Source organism: Pseudophryne corroboree, unplaced genomic scaffold (assembly GCF_028390025.1).
Source record: "Pseudophryne corroboree isolate aPseCor3 unplaced genomic scaffold, aPseCor3.hap2 scaffold_129, whole genome shotgun sequence".
NCBI classification, from domain to species: Eukaryota; Metazoa; Chordata; class Amphibia; order Anura; family Myobatrachidae; genus Pseudophryne; species Pseudophryne corroboree.
In genome coordinates this window covers 863,387-878,656 of record NW_026967915.1, presented here as the reverse complement: position 1 = coordinate 878,656, position 15,270 = coordinate 863,387, and the positions used below count along the sequence as shown (strand labels likewise).

Here is a 15,270-nt window from a genome sequence, read left to right as displayed (position 1 = left end):
GCAAGGGCCACAGGCACTGGTAGAGTGAGACAGTTCTAATAATCTTCTAGTTGGAAAGTCCTTACCAGGCCTGACTGTAGCAATGGAGAGAACCCAGGATCGTACCAGCTGGTGTTCCAGGAAAGGCTGGGTTGCTGAAGATAAAACGGCTGCTGTGGATACTGGCTGGAACCAGACTGTTGTTGGTACGGAGTGGATACTGGCTGGAACCAGTTAAATAATAAACGAACTTGAGAACGATGAAATAATAATGAAGTTTGGAGTTTGAGAGCGGTGAAATAATAATACCGGTGGAGAGTGGTAAACTGCAGAAAGGACACCGGCCCTTTAAGAGAAGCTGTACACTGCTGGAAGCTGGGCTGGAAGCGGGTGATTGATGAAGTTTGGAGTTTGAGAGCGGTGAATTAATAATACCGGTGGAGAGTGGTAAACTGCAGAAAGGACACCGGCCCTTTAAGAGAAGCTGTACACTGCTGGAAGCTGGGCTGGAAGCAGGTGATTGATGTAACTGGAAACAGGTGAGTCCAGAATGGATCGGAGAGTCAGGCTACACCGCAGATGGAATGCTGGTGCGGGTCTCTATAGCAGAAGTCTGGAGACAGGAGCTGGAACCTGGAAGACAACCACAGGAGAGAGACAAACTGGAACTAGGTTAGACAACCAAAGCACTGACGCCTTCCTTGCTCAGGCACAGCTTACTTATACCTGCAGCAAGGAAGGGGTTGGCTAGGCAATTATGCAAATCAACAATACAGACAGCAGATTGGTGGATATGCTCAGATGACAAAATCCAAGATGGCTGCGCCCATGCAGACACTTGGAGGGAAGTTTGGTTTGTAATCCATGTGAGAATTGAAACAGTAATGGCGACGCCGGCCACAGGAGACAGGAGACGCCAGACTGACAAGCGCACATTTAACCACGCGGGCACAGCGGAGGCCGCGGTTGATGAAATCACCACTCTGACATTCTGCATGTGGAAACTCAGGAACAGCGGGATCCGGTCCTGGAACGCTGAGCCAGCCTTAGGAGGCCTCTGAAGGGTAAGTAATGGAGTCCAGATACCCGGATCGTGACAATTATAATCTTCTACCTTAATATTTAATATGATATTACAAAGGATGGAAGAAAGAAAGAAAGAAAGAAAGAAAGAAAGAAAGAAAGAAAGAAAGAAAGAAAGAAAGAAAGAAAGAAAGAAAGAAAGAAAAAACACAAATATGATTGTAAATTTAAGTTGTCAGCACACATCTGCTTTGGTTCAAATGCACTGCATATCTTCCTTCAGTCAGCCAACAAAACAGCAATTGAAAAGATTAACACACTGTTGGTAAAGCAGTTGCATCAAATAGTTTTTTTGCAATAGAGCATGATAATCCATACTGACAGCTCTGGATAGTACCAGCACATTTCTTGCTGGACTTGGTAATGCAAAGAACACAGTAAACAGCTTCACTTTTTCTCAAAAATAAATAATTGACTATTAAAAACCTATCAGTCTTGAATGAGAAAGTCAGTAAGCCCCAGTGGCCTAATGGATAAGGCACTGGCCTCCTTAGCCAGGGATTGTGGGTTCAAGTCCCATCTGGGGTGGAACTCATTAAAGCAGCTGTGTCGTCACTAGAGTTGATATTTTATCCTTACTTCAACTGTACAACAGTCTTGTAGTGTTTAGATTGCAAAAACATGACCACAGAAGCTAAAAATGACATTTATTATAACATTGTTGTGGTTTTTTTGTTTACTTTTCTATCACTGTGGAAAGCTTATTCAAGTGCCATCTGGCATGCATGATCCTTTGTTGCTCATCATTCATCACCAAAAATGATTTTCTTTTTAAATTCTTATGACTGTACTGATTGTATTGAATAAAATCCACATCTAGCATAACTGTTTTATGCTGCAAAGTGCTCCAGTGGTGCAATTGGACAGCGCGTGGTACTTATATAAGACAGTATCTGTTGAGCAATGTCAAGGTTGTGAATTCAAGTCTCACCTGAAGCAGTTTTGTTTACAGTTTTTTCCTTTTTCTTATGTCATTAGTCATTGATTATAATCTTCTACCTTAATATTTAATATGATATTACAAAGGATGGAAGAAAGAAAGAAAGAAAGAAAGAAAGAAAGAAAGAAAGAAAGAAAGAAAGAAAGAAAGAAAGAAAGAAAGAAAGAAAGAAAGAAAGAAAGAAAAAACTCAAATATGATTGTAAATTTAAGTTGTCAGCACACATCTGCTTTGGTTCAAATGCACTGCATATCTTCCTTCAGTCAGCCAACAAAACAGCAATTGAAAAGATTAACACACTGTTGGTAAAGCAGTTGCATCAAATAGTTTTTTTGCAATAGAGCATGATAATCCATACTGACAGCTCTGGATAGTACCAGCACATTTCTTGCTGGACTTGGTAATGCAAAGAACACAGTAAACAGCTTCACTTTTTCTCAAAAATAAATAATTGACTATTAAAAACATATCAGTCTTGAATGAGAAAGTCAGTAAGCCCCAGTGGCCTAATGGATAAGGCACTGGCCTCCTAAGCCAGGGATTGTGGGTTCAAGTCCCATCTGGAGTGGAACTCATTAAAGCAGCTGTGACGTCACTAGAGTTGATAATTTATCCTTGCTTCAACTGTACAACAGTCTTGTAGTGTTTAGATTGCAAAAACATGACCACAGAAGCTAAAAATTACATTTATTATAACATTGTTGTTGGTTTTTTGTTTACTTTTCTATCACTGTGAAAAGCTTATTCAAGTGCCATCTGGCATGCATGATCCTTTGTTGCTCATCATTCATCACCAAAAATGATTTTCTTTTTAAATTCTTATGACTGTACTGATTGTATTGAATAAAATCCACATCTAGCATAACTGTTTTATGCTGCACAGTGCTCCAGTGGTGCAATTGGACAGCGCGTGGTACTTATAAGACAGTATCTGTTGAGCAATGTCAAGGTTGTGAATTCAAGTCTCACCTGAAGCAGTTTTGTTTACAGTTTTTTTCCTTTTTCTTATGTCATTAGTCATTGATTATAATCTTCTACCTTAATATTTAATATGATATTACAAAGGATGGAAGAAAGAATGAAAGAAAGAAAGAAAGAAAGAAAGAAAGAAAGAAAGAAAGAAAGAAAGAAAGAAAGAAAGAAAGAAAGAAAGAAAGAAAAAACACAAATATGATTGTGAATTTAAGTTGTCAGCACACATCTGCTTTGATTCAAATGCACTGCATATCTTCCTTCAGTGAGCCAACAAAACAGCAATTGAAAAGATTAACACACTGTTGGTAAAGCAGTTGCATCAAATAGATTTTTTGCAATATAGCATGATAATCCATACTGACAGCTCTGGATAGTACCAGCACATTTCTTGCTGGACTTGGTAATGCAAAGAACACAGTAAACAGCTTCACTTTTTCTCAAAAATAAATAATTGACTATTAAAAACCTATCAGTCTTGATTGAGAAAGTCAGTAAGCCCCAGTGGCCTAATGGCTAAGGCACTGGCCTCCTAAGCCAGGGATTGTGGGTTCAAGTCCCACCTGGGGTGGAACTCATTAAAGCAGCTGTGTCGTCACTAGAGTTGATATTTTATCCTTGTTTCAACTGTACAACAGTCTTGTAGTGTTTAGATTGCAAAAACATGACCACAGAAGCTAAAAATGACATTTATTATAACATTGTTGTGGTTTTTTTGTTTACTTTTCTATCACTGTGGAAAGCTTATTCAAGTGCCATCTGGCCTGCATGATCCTTTGTTGCTCATCATTCATCACCAAAAATGATTTTCTTTTTAAATTCTTATGACTGTACTGATTGTATTGAATAAAATCCACATCTAGCATAACTGTTTTATGCTGCAAAGTGCTCCAGTGGTGCAATTGGACAGCGCGTGGTACTTATAAGACAGTATCTGTTGAGCAATGTCAAGGTTGTGAATTCAAGTCTCACCTGAAGCAGTTTTGTTTACAGTTTTTTTCCTTTTTCTTATGTCATTAGTCATTGATTATAATCTTCTACCTTAATATTTAATATGATAGTACAAAGGATGGAAGAAAGAAAGAAAGAAAGAAAGAAAGAAAGAAAGAAAGAAAGAAAGAAAGAAAGAAAGAAAGAAAGAAAGAAAGAAAAAACACAAATATGATTGTAAATTTAAGTTGTCAGCACACATCTGCTTTGGTTCAAATGCACTGCATATCTTCCTTCAGTCAGCCAACAAAACAGCAATTGAAAAGATTAACACACTGTTGGTAAAGCAGTTGCATCAAATAGTTTTTTTGCAATAGAGCATGATAATCCATACTGACAGCTCTGGATAGTACCAGCACATTTCTTGCTGGACTTGGTAATGCAAAGAACACAGTAAACAGCTTCACTTTTTCTCAAAAATAAATAATTGACTATTAAAAACATATCAGTCTTGAATGAGAAAGTCAGTACGCCCCAGTGGCCTTATGGATAAGGCACTGGCCTCCTAAGCCAGGGATTGTGGCTTCAAGTCCCATCTGGGTTGTAACTCATTAAAGCAGCTGTGTTGTCACTAGAGTTGATACTTTATCCTTGCTTCAACTGTACAACAGTCTTGTAGTGTTTAGATTGCAAAAACATGACCACAGAAGCGAAAAATGACATTTATTATAACATTGTTGTGGGTTTTTTGTTTACTTTTCTATCACTGTGAAAAGCTTATTCAAGTGCCATCTGGCATGCATGATCCTTTGTTGCTCATCATTCATCACCAAAAATGATTTTCTTTTTAAATTCTTATGACTGTACTGATTGTATTGAATAAAATCCACATCTAGCATAACTGTTTTATGCTGCACAGTGCTCCAGTGGTGCAATTGGACAGCGCGTGGTACTTATAAGACAGTATCTGTTGAGCAATGTCAAGGTTGTGAATTCAAGTCTCACCTGAAGCAGTTTTGTTTACAGTTTTTTTCCTTTTTCTTATGTCATTAGTCATTGATTATAATCTTCTACCTTAATATTTAATATGATATTACAAAGGATGGAAGAAAGAAAGAAAGAAAGAATGAAAGAAAGAAAGAAAGAAAGAAAGAAAGAAAGAAAGAAAGAAAGAAAGAAAGAAAGAAAGAAAGAAAGAAAGAAAGAAAAAACTCAAATATGATTGTAAATTTAAGTTGTCAGCACACATCTGCATTGGTTCAAATGCACTGCATATCTTCCTTCAGTCAGCCAACAAAACAGCAATTGAAAAGATTAACACACTGTTGGTAAAGCAGTTGCATCAAATAGTTTTTTTGCAATAGAGCATGATAATCCATACTGACAGCTCTGGATAGTACCAGCACATTTCTTGCTGGACTTGGTAATGCAAAGAACACAGTAAACAGCTTCACTTTTTCTCAAAAATAAATAATTGACTATTAAAAACCTATCAGTCTTGAATGAGAAAGTCAGTAAGCCCCAGTGGCCTAATGGATAAGGCACTGGCCTCCTACGCCAGGGATTGTGGGTTCAAGTCCCATCTGGGGTGGAACTCATTAAAGCAGCTGTGTCGTCACTAGAGTTGATATTTTATCCTTACTTCAACTGTACAACAGTCTTGTAGTGTTTAGATTGCAAAAACATGACCACAGAAGCTAAAAATGACATTTATTATAACATTGTTGTGGTTTTTTTGTTTACTTTTCTATCACTGTGGAAAGCTTATTCAAGTGCCATCTGGCATGCATGATCCTTTGTTGCTCATCATTCATCACCAAAAATGATTTTCTTTTTAAATTCTTATGACTGTACTGATTGTATTGAATAAAATCCACATCTAGCATAACTGTTTTATGCTGCAAAGTGCTCCAGTGGTGCAATTGGACAGCGCGTGGTACTTATAAGACAGTATCTGTTGAGCAATGTCAAGGTTGTGAATTCAAGTCTCACCTGAAGCAGTTTTGTTTACAGTTTTTTTCCTTTTTCCTATGTCATTAGTCATTGATTATAATCTTCTACCTTAATATTTAATATGATATTACAAAGGATGGAAGAAAGAAAGAAAGAAAGAAAGAAAGAAAGAAAGAAAGAAAGAAAGAAAGAAAGAAAGAAAGAAAGAAAGAAAGAAAGAAAGAAAAAAACACAAATATGATTGTGAAATTAAGTTGTCAGCACACATCTGCTTTGGTTCAAATGCACTGCAGATCTTCCTTTAGTGAGCCAACAAAACAGCAATTGAAAAGATTAACACACTGTTGGTAAAGCAGTTGCATCAAATAGATTTTTTGCAATATAGCATGATAATCCATACTGACAGCTCTGGATAGTACCAGCACATTTCTTGCTGGACTTGGTAATGCAAAGAACACAGTAAACAGCTTCACTTTTTCTCAAAAAAAAATAATGACTATTAAAAACCTATCAGTCTTGAATGAGAAAGTCAGTAAGCCACAGTGGCCTAATGGATAAGGCACTGGCCTCCTAAGCCAGGGATTGTGGGTTCAAGTCCCATCTGGTGTGGAACTCATTAAAGCAGCTGTGTCGTCACTAGAGTTGATATTTTATCCTTGCTTCAACTGTACAACAGTCTTGTAGTGTTTAGATTGCAAAAACATGACCACAGAAGCTAAAAATGACATTTATTATAACATTGTTGTGGTTTTTTTGTTTACTTTTCTATCACTGTGGAAAGCTTATTCAAGTGCCATCTGGCATGCATGATCCTTTGTTGCTCATCATTCATCACCAAAAATGATTTTCTTTTTAAATTCTTATGACTGTACTGATTGTATTGAATAAAATCCACATCTAGCATAACTGTTTTATGCTGCACAGTGCTCCAGTGGTGCAATTGGACAGCGCGTGGTACTTATAAGACAGTATCTGTTGAGCAATGTCAAGGTTGTGAATTCAAGTCTCACCTGAAGCAGTTTTGTTTACAGTTTTTTTTTCCTTTTTCTTATGTCATTAGTCATTGATTATAATCTTCTACCTTAATATTTAATATGATATTACAAAGGATGGAAGAAAGAAAGAAAGAAAGAAAGAAAGAAAGAAAGAAAGAAAGAAAGAAAGAAAGAAAGAAAGAAAGAAAGAAAGAAAAAACACAAATATGATTGTAAATTTAAGTTGTCAGCACACATCTGCTTTGGTTCAAATGCACTGCATATCTTCCTTCAGTCAGCCAACAAAACAGCAATTGAAAAGATTAACACACTGTTGGTAAAGTAGTTGCATCAAATAGTTTTTTTGCAATAGAGCATGATAATCCATACTGACAGCTCTGGATAGTACCAGCACATTTCTTGCTGGACTTGGTAATGCAAAGAACACAGTAAACAGCTTCACTTTTTCTCAAAAATAAATAATTGACTATTAAAAACATATCAGTCTTGAATGAGAAAGTCAGTAATCCCCAGTGGCCTAATGGATAAGGCACTGGCCTCCTAAGCCAGGGATTGTGGGTTCAAGTCCCATCTGGGTTGTAACTCATTAAAGCAGCTGTGTTGTCACTAGAGTTGATACTTTATCCTTGCTTCAACTGTACAACAGTCTTGTAGTGTTTAGATTGCAAAAACATGACCACAGAAGCGAAAAATGACATTTATTATAACATTGTTGTGGGTTTTTTGTTTACTTTTCTATCACTGTGAAAAGCTTATTCAAGTGCCATCTGGCATGCATGATCCTTTGTTGCTCATCATTCATCACCAAAAATGATTTTCTTTTTAAATTCTTATGACTGTACTGATTGTATTGAATAAAATCCACATCTAGCATAACTGTTTTATGCTGCACAGTGCTCCAGTGGTGCAATTGGACAGCGCGTGGTACTTATAAGACAGTATCTGTTGAGCAATGTCAAGGTTGTGAATTCAAGTCTCACCTGAAGCAGTTTTGTTTACAGTTTTTTTCCTTTTTCTTATGTCATTAGTCATTGATTATAATCTTCTACCTTAATATTTAATATGATATTACAAAGGATGGAAGAAAGAAAGAAAGAAAGAATGAAAGAAAGAAAGAAAGAAAGAAAGAAAGAAAGAAAGAAAGAAAGAAAGAAAGAAAGAAAGAAAGAAAGAAAAAACTCAAATATGATTGTAAATTTAAGTTGTCAGCACACATCTGCATTGGTTCAAATGCACTGCATATCTTCCTTCAGTCAGCCAACAAAACAGCAATTGAAAAGATTAACACACTGTTGGTAAAGCAGTTGCATCAAATAGTTTTTTTGCAATAGAGCATGATAATCCATACTGACAGCTCTGGATAGTACCAGCACATTTCTTGCTGGACTTGGTAATGCAAAGAACACAGTAAACAGCTTCACTTTTTCTCAAAAATAAATAATTGACTATTAAAAACCTATCAGTCTTGAATGAGAAAGTCAGTAAGCCCCAGTGGCCTAATGGATAAGGCACTGGCCTCCTACGCCAGGGATTGTGGGTTCAAGTCCCATCTGGGGTGGAACTCATTAAAGCAGCTGTGTCGTCACTAGAGTTGATATTTTATCCTTACTTCAACTGTACAACAGTCTTGTAGTGTTTAGATTGCAAAAACATGACCACAGAAGCTAAAAATGACATTTATTATAACATTGTTGTGGTTTTTTTGTTTACTTTTCTATCACTGTGGAAAGCTTATTCAAGTGCCATCTGGCATGCATGATCCTTTGTTGCTCATCATTCATCACCAAAAATGATTTTCTTTTTAAATTCTTATGACTGTACTGATTGTATTGAATAAAATCCACATCTAGCATAACTGTTTTATGCTGCAAAGTGCTCCAGTGGTGCAATTGGACAGCGCGTGGTACTTATAAGACAGTATCTGTTGAGCAATGTCAAGGTTGTGAATTCAAGTCTCACCTGAAGCAGTTTTGTTTACAGTTTTTTTCCTTTTTCTTATGTCATTAGTCATTGATTATAATCTTCTACCTTAATATTTAATATGATATTACAAAGGATGGAAGAAAGAAAGAAAGAAAGAAAGAAAGAAAGAAAGAAAGAAAGAAAGAAAGAAAGAAAGAAAGAAAAAAACACAAATATGATTGTGAAATTAAGTTGTCAGCACACATCTGCTTTGGTTCAAATGCACTGCATATCTTCCTTCAGTGAGCCAACAAAACAGCAATTGAAAAGATTAACACACTGTTGGTAAAGCAGTTGCATCAAATAGATTTTTTGCAATATAGCATGATAATCCATACTGACAGCTCTGGATAGTACCAGCACATTTCTTGCTGGACTTGGTAATGCAAAGAACACAGTAAACAGCTTCACTTTTTCTCAAAAATAAATAATGACTATTAAAAACCTATCAGTCTTGAATGAGAAAGTCAGTAAGCCACAGTGGCCTAATGGATAAGGCACTGGCCTCCTAAGCCAGGGATTGTGGGTTCAAGTCCCATCTGGTGTGGAACTCATTAAAGCAGCTGTGTTGTCACTAGAGTTGATATTTTATCCTTGCTTCAACTGTACAACAGTCTTGTAGTGTTTAGATTGCAAAAACATGACCACAGAAGCTAAAAATGACATTTATTATAACATTGTTGTGGTTTTTTTGTTTACTTTTCTATCACTGTGGAAAGCTTATTCAAGTGCCATCTGGCATGCATGATCCTTTGTTGCTCATCATTCATCACCAAAAATGATTTTCTTTTTAAATTCTTATGACTGTACTGATTGTATTGAATAAAATCCACATCTAGCATAACTGTTTTATGCTGCAAAGTGCTCCAGTGGTGCAATTGGTCAGAGCGTGGTACTTATAAGACAGTATATGTTGAGCAATATCAAGGTTGTGAATTCAAGTCTCACCTGAAGCAGTTTTGTTTACAGTTTTTTTCCTTTTTCTTATGTCATTAGTCATTGATTATAATCTTCTACCTTAATATTTAATATGATATTACAAAGGATGGAAGAAAGAAAGAAAGAAAGAAAGATTGAAAGAAAGAAAGAAAGAAAGAAAGAAAGAAAGAAAGAAAGAAAGAAAGAAAGAAAGAAAGAAAGAAAGAAAGAAAGAAAGAAAGAAAAAACACAAACATGATTGTGAATTTAAGTTGTCAGCACACATCTGCTTTGGTTCAAATGCACTGCATATCTTCCTTCAGTCAGCCAACAAAACAACAATGGAAAAGATTAACATACTGTAGGTAAAGCAGTTGCATCAAATTGATTTTTTGCAATAGAGCATGATAATCCATACTGGCAGCTCTGGATAGTACCAGCACATTTTATGCTGGACTTGGTAATGCAAAGAACACAGTAAACAGCTTCACTTTTTCTCAAAAATAAATAATTGACTATTAAAAACCTATCAGTCTTGAACGAGAAAGTCAGTAATCCCCAGTGGCCTAATGGATAAGGCACTGGCCTCCTAAGCCAGCGATTGTGGGTTCAAGTCCCATCTCGGGTGGAGCTCATTAAAGCAGCTGTGTCGTCACTAGAGTTGATATTTTATCCTTGCTTCAACTGTACAACAGTCTTGTGGTGTTTAGATTGCAAAAACATGACCACAGAAGCTAAAAATGACATTTATTATAACATTGTTGTGGTTTCTTTGTTTACTTTTCTATCACTGTGGAAAGCTTATTCAAGTGCCATCTGGCATGCATGATCCTTTGTTGCTCATCATTCATCACCAAAAATGATTTTCTTTTTAAATTCTTATGACTGTACTGATTGTATTGAATAAAATCCACATCTAGCATAACTGTTTTATGCTGCAAAGTGCTCCAGTGGTGCAATTGGTCAAAGCGTGGTACTTATAAGACAGTATCTGTTGAGCAATATCAAGGTTGTGAATTCAAGCCTCACCTGGAGCAGTTTTGTTTACAGTTTTTTTCCTTTTTCTTATGTCATTAGTCATTGATTATAATCTTCTACCTTAATATTTAATATGATATTACAAAGGATGGAAGAAAGAAAGAAAGAAAGAAAGAAACTAAGAAAAAACACAAACATGATTGTGAATTTAAGTTGTCAGCACACATCTGCTTTGGTTCAAATGCACTGCATATCTTCCTTCAGTCAGCCAACAAAACAACAATGGAAAAGATTAACATACTGTAGGTAAAGCAGTTGCATCAAATTGATTTTTTGCAATAGAGCATGATAATCCATACTGGCAGCTCTGGATAGTACCAGCACATTTCATGCTGGACTTGGTAATGCAAAGAACACAGTAAACAGCTTCACTTTTTCTCAAAAATAAATAATTGACTATTAAAACCTATCAGTCTTGACAAAGAATGTCAGTAAGCACCAGTGGCCTAATGGATAAGGCACTGGCCTCCGAAAACAGGGCTTGTGGGTTCAAGTCCTATCTGGGTGGAACTCATTAAAGCAGCTGTGTCGTCACTAGAGTTGATATCTTATCCTTGCTTCAACTGTACAGCATTCTTGTAGTGTTTAGATTGCAAAAACATGACCACGGAAGCTAAAAAATGACATTTATTATAACATTGTTGTGGTTTTTTTTTTTACTTTTCTATCACTATGGAAAGCTTATTCAAGTGCCATCTGGCATGCATGATCCTTTGTTGCTCATCATTCATCACCAAAAATGATTTTCTTTTTAAATTCTTATGACTGTACTGATTGTATTGAATAAAATCCACATCTAGCATAACTGTTTTATGCTGCAAAGTGCTCCAGTGGTGCAATTGGTCAGAGCGTGGTACTTATAAGACAGTATCTGTTGAGCAATATCAAGGTTGTGAATTCAAGCCTCACCTGGAGCAGTTTTGTTTACAGTTTTTTTCCTTTTTCTTATGTCATTAGTCATTGATTATAATCTTCTACCATAATATTTAATATGATATTACAAAGGATGAAAGAAAGAAAGAAAGAAAGAAAGAAAGAAAGAAAGAAAGAAAGAAAGAAAGAAAGAAAGAAAGAAAGAAAGAAAGAAAAAACACAAACATGATTGTGAATGTAAGTTGTCAGCACACATCTGCTTTGGTTCAAATGCACTGCATATCTTCCTTCAGTCAGCCAACAAAACAACAATGGAAAAGATTAACATACTGTAGGTAAAGCAGTTGCATCAAATTGATTTTTTGCAATAGAGCATGATAATCCATACTGACAGCTCTGGATAGTACCAGCACATTTCTTGCTGGACTTGGTAATGCAAAGAACACAGTAAACAGCTTCACTTTTTCTCAAAAATAAATAATGACTATTAAAAACCTATCAGTCTTGAATGAAAAAGTCAGTAAGCCACAGTGGCCTAATGGATAAGGCACTGGCCTCCTAAGCCAGGGATTGTGGGTTCAAGTCCCATCTGGTGTGGAACTCATTAAAGCAGCTGTGTCGTCACTAGAGTTGATATTTTATCCTTGCTTCAACTGTACAACAGTCTTGTAGTGTTTAGATTGCAAAAACATGACCACAGAAGCTAAAAATGACATTTATTATAACATTGTTGTGGGTTTTTTGTTTACTTTTCTATCACTGTGAAAAGCTTATTCAAGTGCCATCTGGCATGCATGATCCTTTATTGCTCATCATTCATCACCAAAAATGATTTTCTTTTTAAATTCTTATGACTGTACTGATTGTATTGAATAAAATCCACATCTAGCATAACTGTTTTATGCTGCAAAGTGCTCCAGTGGTGCAATTGGACAGCGCGTGGTACTTATAAGACATTATCTGTTGAGCAATGTCAAGGTTGTGAATTCAAGCCTCACCTTGAGCAGCTTTGTTTACAGTTTTTGTCCTTTTTCTTATGTCATTAGTCATTGATTATAATCTTCTACCTTAATATTTAATATGATATTACAAAGGATGGAAGAGAGAAAGAAAGAAAGAAAGAAAGAAAGAAAGAAAGAAAGAAAGAAAAAACACAAATATGATTGTACATTTAAGTTGTCAGCACACATCTGCTTTGGTTCAAATGCACTGCATATCTTCCTTCAGTCAGCCAACAAAACAGCAATTGAAAAGATTAACACACTGTTGGTAAAGCAGTTGCATCAAATAGTTTTTTTGCAATAGAGCATGATAATCCATACTGACAGCTCTGGATAGTACCAGCACATTTCTTGCTGGACTTGGTAATGCAAAGAACACAGTAAACAGCTTCACTATTTCTCAAAAATAAATAATTGACTATTAAAAACCTATCAGTCTTGATTGAGAAAGTCAGTAAGCCCCAGTGGTCTAATGGATAAGGCACTGGCCTCTTAAGCCAGGGATTGTGGGTTCAAGTCTCATCTGGGGTGGAACTCATTAAAGCAGCTGTGTCGTCACTAGAGTTGATATTTTATCCTTGCTTCAACTGTACAACAGTCTTGTAGTGTTTAGATTGCAAAAACATGACCACAGAAGCTAAAAATTACATTTATTATAACATTGTTGTGGTTTTTTTGTTTACTTTTCTATCACTGTGAAAAGCTTATTCAAGTGCCATCTGGCATGCATGATCCTTTGTTGCTCATCATTCATCACCAAAAATGATTTTCTTTTTAAATTCTTATGACTGTACTGATTGTATTGAATAAAATCCACATCTAGCATAACTGTTTTATGCTGCACAGTGCTCCAGTGGTGCAATTGGACAGCGTGTGGTACTTATAAGACAGTATCTGTTGAGCAATGTCAAGGTTGTGAACTCAAGTCTCACCTGAAGCAGTTTTGTTTACAGTTTTTTTCCTTTTTATTATGTCATTAGTCATTGATTATTGTCACAACTGAGGGCCTGAGCTGACGGGAGGCAGCCTCAGTTGTAGGGGCTGAGATGTAACGAAACCTGGGAGGTTGTATCAGACCCCTAGACATGTAAGTAACATGTAGAATAACTGCCCGAAGGCGTGACCACGACAACCAGGATAAAAGTCAATGATGTTTATTATGACAAACTCCGTAACACAGCAGCAGTAAAGGAAACATAAAAGTCAACAGAGGATAAATACAATTCCTGGGTACTACAGGGTGGCAAGGGCCACAGGCACTGGTAGAGTGAGACAGTTCTAATAATCTTCTAGTTGGAAAGTCCTTACCAGGCCTGACTGTAGCAATGGAGAGAACCCAGGATCGTACCAGCTGGTGTTCCAGGAAAGGCTGGGTTGCTGAAGATAAAACGGCTGCTGTGGATACTGGCTGGAACCAGACTGTTGTTGGTACGGAGTGGATACTGGCTGGAACCAGTTAAATAATAAACGAACTTGAGAACGATGAAATAATAATGAAGTTTGGAGTTTGAGAGCGGTGAAATAATAATACCGGTGGAGAGTGGTAAACTGCAGAAAGGACACCGGCCCTTTAAGAGAAGCTGTACACTGCTGGAAGCTGGGCTGGAAGCGGGTGATTGATGAAGTTTGGAGTTTGAGAGCGGTGAATTAATAATACCGGTGGAGAGTGGTAAACTGCAGAAAGGACACCGGCCCTTTAAGAGAAGCTGTACACTGCTGGAAGCTGGGCTGGAAGCAGGTGATTGATGTAACTGGAAACAGGTGAGTCCAGAATGGATCGGAGAGTCAGGCTACACCGCAGATGGAATGCTGGTGCGGGTCTCTATAGCAGAAGTCTGGAGACAGGAGCTGGAACCTGGAAGACAACCACAGGAGAGAGACAAACTGGAACTAGGTTAGACAACCAAAGCACTGACGCCTTCCTTGCTCAGGCACAGCTTACTTATACCTGCAGCAAGGAAGGGGTTGGCTAGGCAATTATGCAAATCAACAATACAGACAGCAGATTGGTGGATATGCTCAGATGACAAAATCCAAGATGGCTGCGCCCATGCAGACACTTGGAGGGAAGTTTGGTTTGTAATCCATGTGAGAATTGAAACAGTAATGGCGACGCCGGCCACAGGAGACAGGAGACGCCAGACTGACAAGCGCACATTTAACCACGCGGGCACAGCGGAGGCCGCGGTTGATGAAATCACCACTCTGACATTCTGCATGTGGAAACTCAGGAACAGCGGGATCCGGTCCTGGAACGCTGAGCCAGCCTTAGGAGGCCTCTGAAGGGTAAGTAATGGAGTCCAGATACCCGGATCGTGACAATTATAATCTTCTACCTTAATATTTAATATGATATTACAAAGGATGGAAGAAAGAAAGAAAGAAAGAAAGAAAGAAAGAAAGAAAGAAAGAAAGAAAGAAAGAAAGAAAGAAAGAAAGAAAGAAAGAAAGAAAGAAAAAACACAAATATGATTGTAAATTTAAGTTGTCAGCACACATCTGCTTTGGTTCAAATGCACTGCATATCTTCCTTCAGTCAGCCAACAAAACAGCAATTGAAAAGATTAACACACTGTTGGTAAAGCAGTTGCATCAAATAGTTTTTTTGCAATAGAGCATGATAATC

At 37.1% G+C, this 15,270-nt stretch overlaps 5 non-coding genes across 5 annotated transcripts; all 5 read left to right on the top strand.

Moving 5' to 3' along the window:
• The first annotated feature begins 1,517 nt into the window (after positions 1–1,517).
• Positions 1,518–1,590, top strand: TRNAR-CCU (transfer RNA arginine (anticodon CCU)). Its single transcript has one exon. It is a non-coding gene; the product is annotated as a tRNA-Arg (tRNA).
• Positions 1,591–2,497: 907 nt separating this feature from the next.
• TRNAR-CCU (transfer RNA arginine (anticodon CCU)) lies at positions 2,498–2,570 on the top strand. Its single transcript has one exon. It is a non-coding gene; the product is annotated as a tRNA-Arg (tRNA).
• Positions 2,571–3,472: 902 nt separating this feature from the next.
• TRNAR-CCU (transfer RNA arginine (anticodon CCU)) lies at positions 3,473–3,545 on the top strand. The gene has a single exon. It is a non-coding gene; the product is annotated as a tRNA-Arg (tRNA).
• A 1,877-nt stretch (positions 3,546–5,422) lies between these two features.
• Positions 5,423–5,495, top strand: TRNAR-CCU (transfer RNA arginine (anticodon CCU)). The gene has a single exon. It is a non-coding gene; the product is annotated as a tRNA-Arg (tRNA).
• Positions 5,496–8,337: 2,842 nt separating this feature from the next.
• Positions 8,338–8,410, top strand: TRNAR-CCU (transfer RNA arginine (anticodon CCU)). The gene has a single exon. It is a non-coding gene; the product is annotated as a tRNA-Arg (tRNA).
• Positions 8,411–15,270: the final 6,860 nt, after the last annotated feature.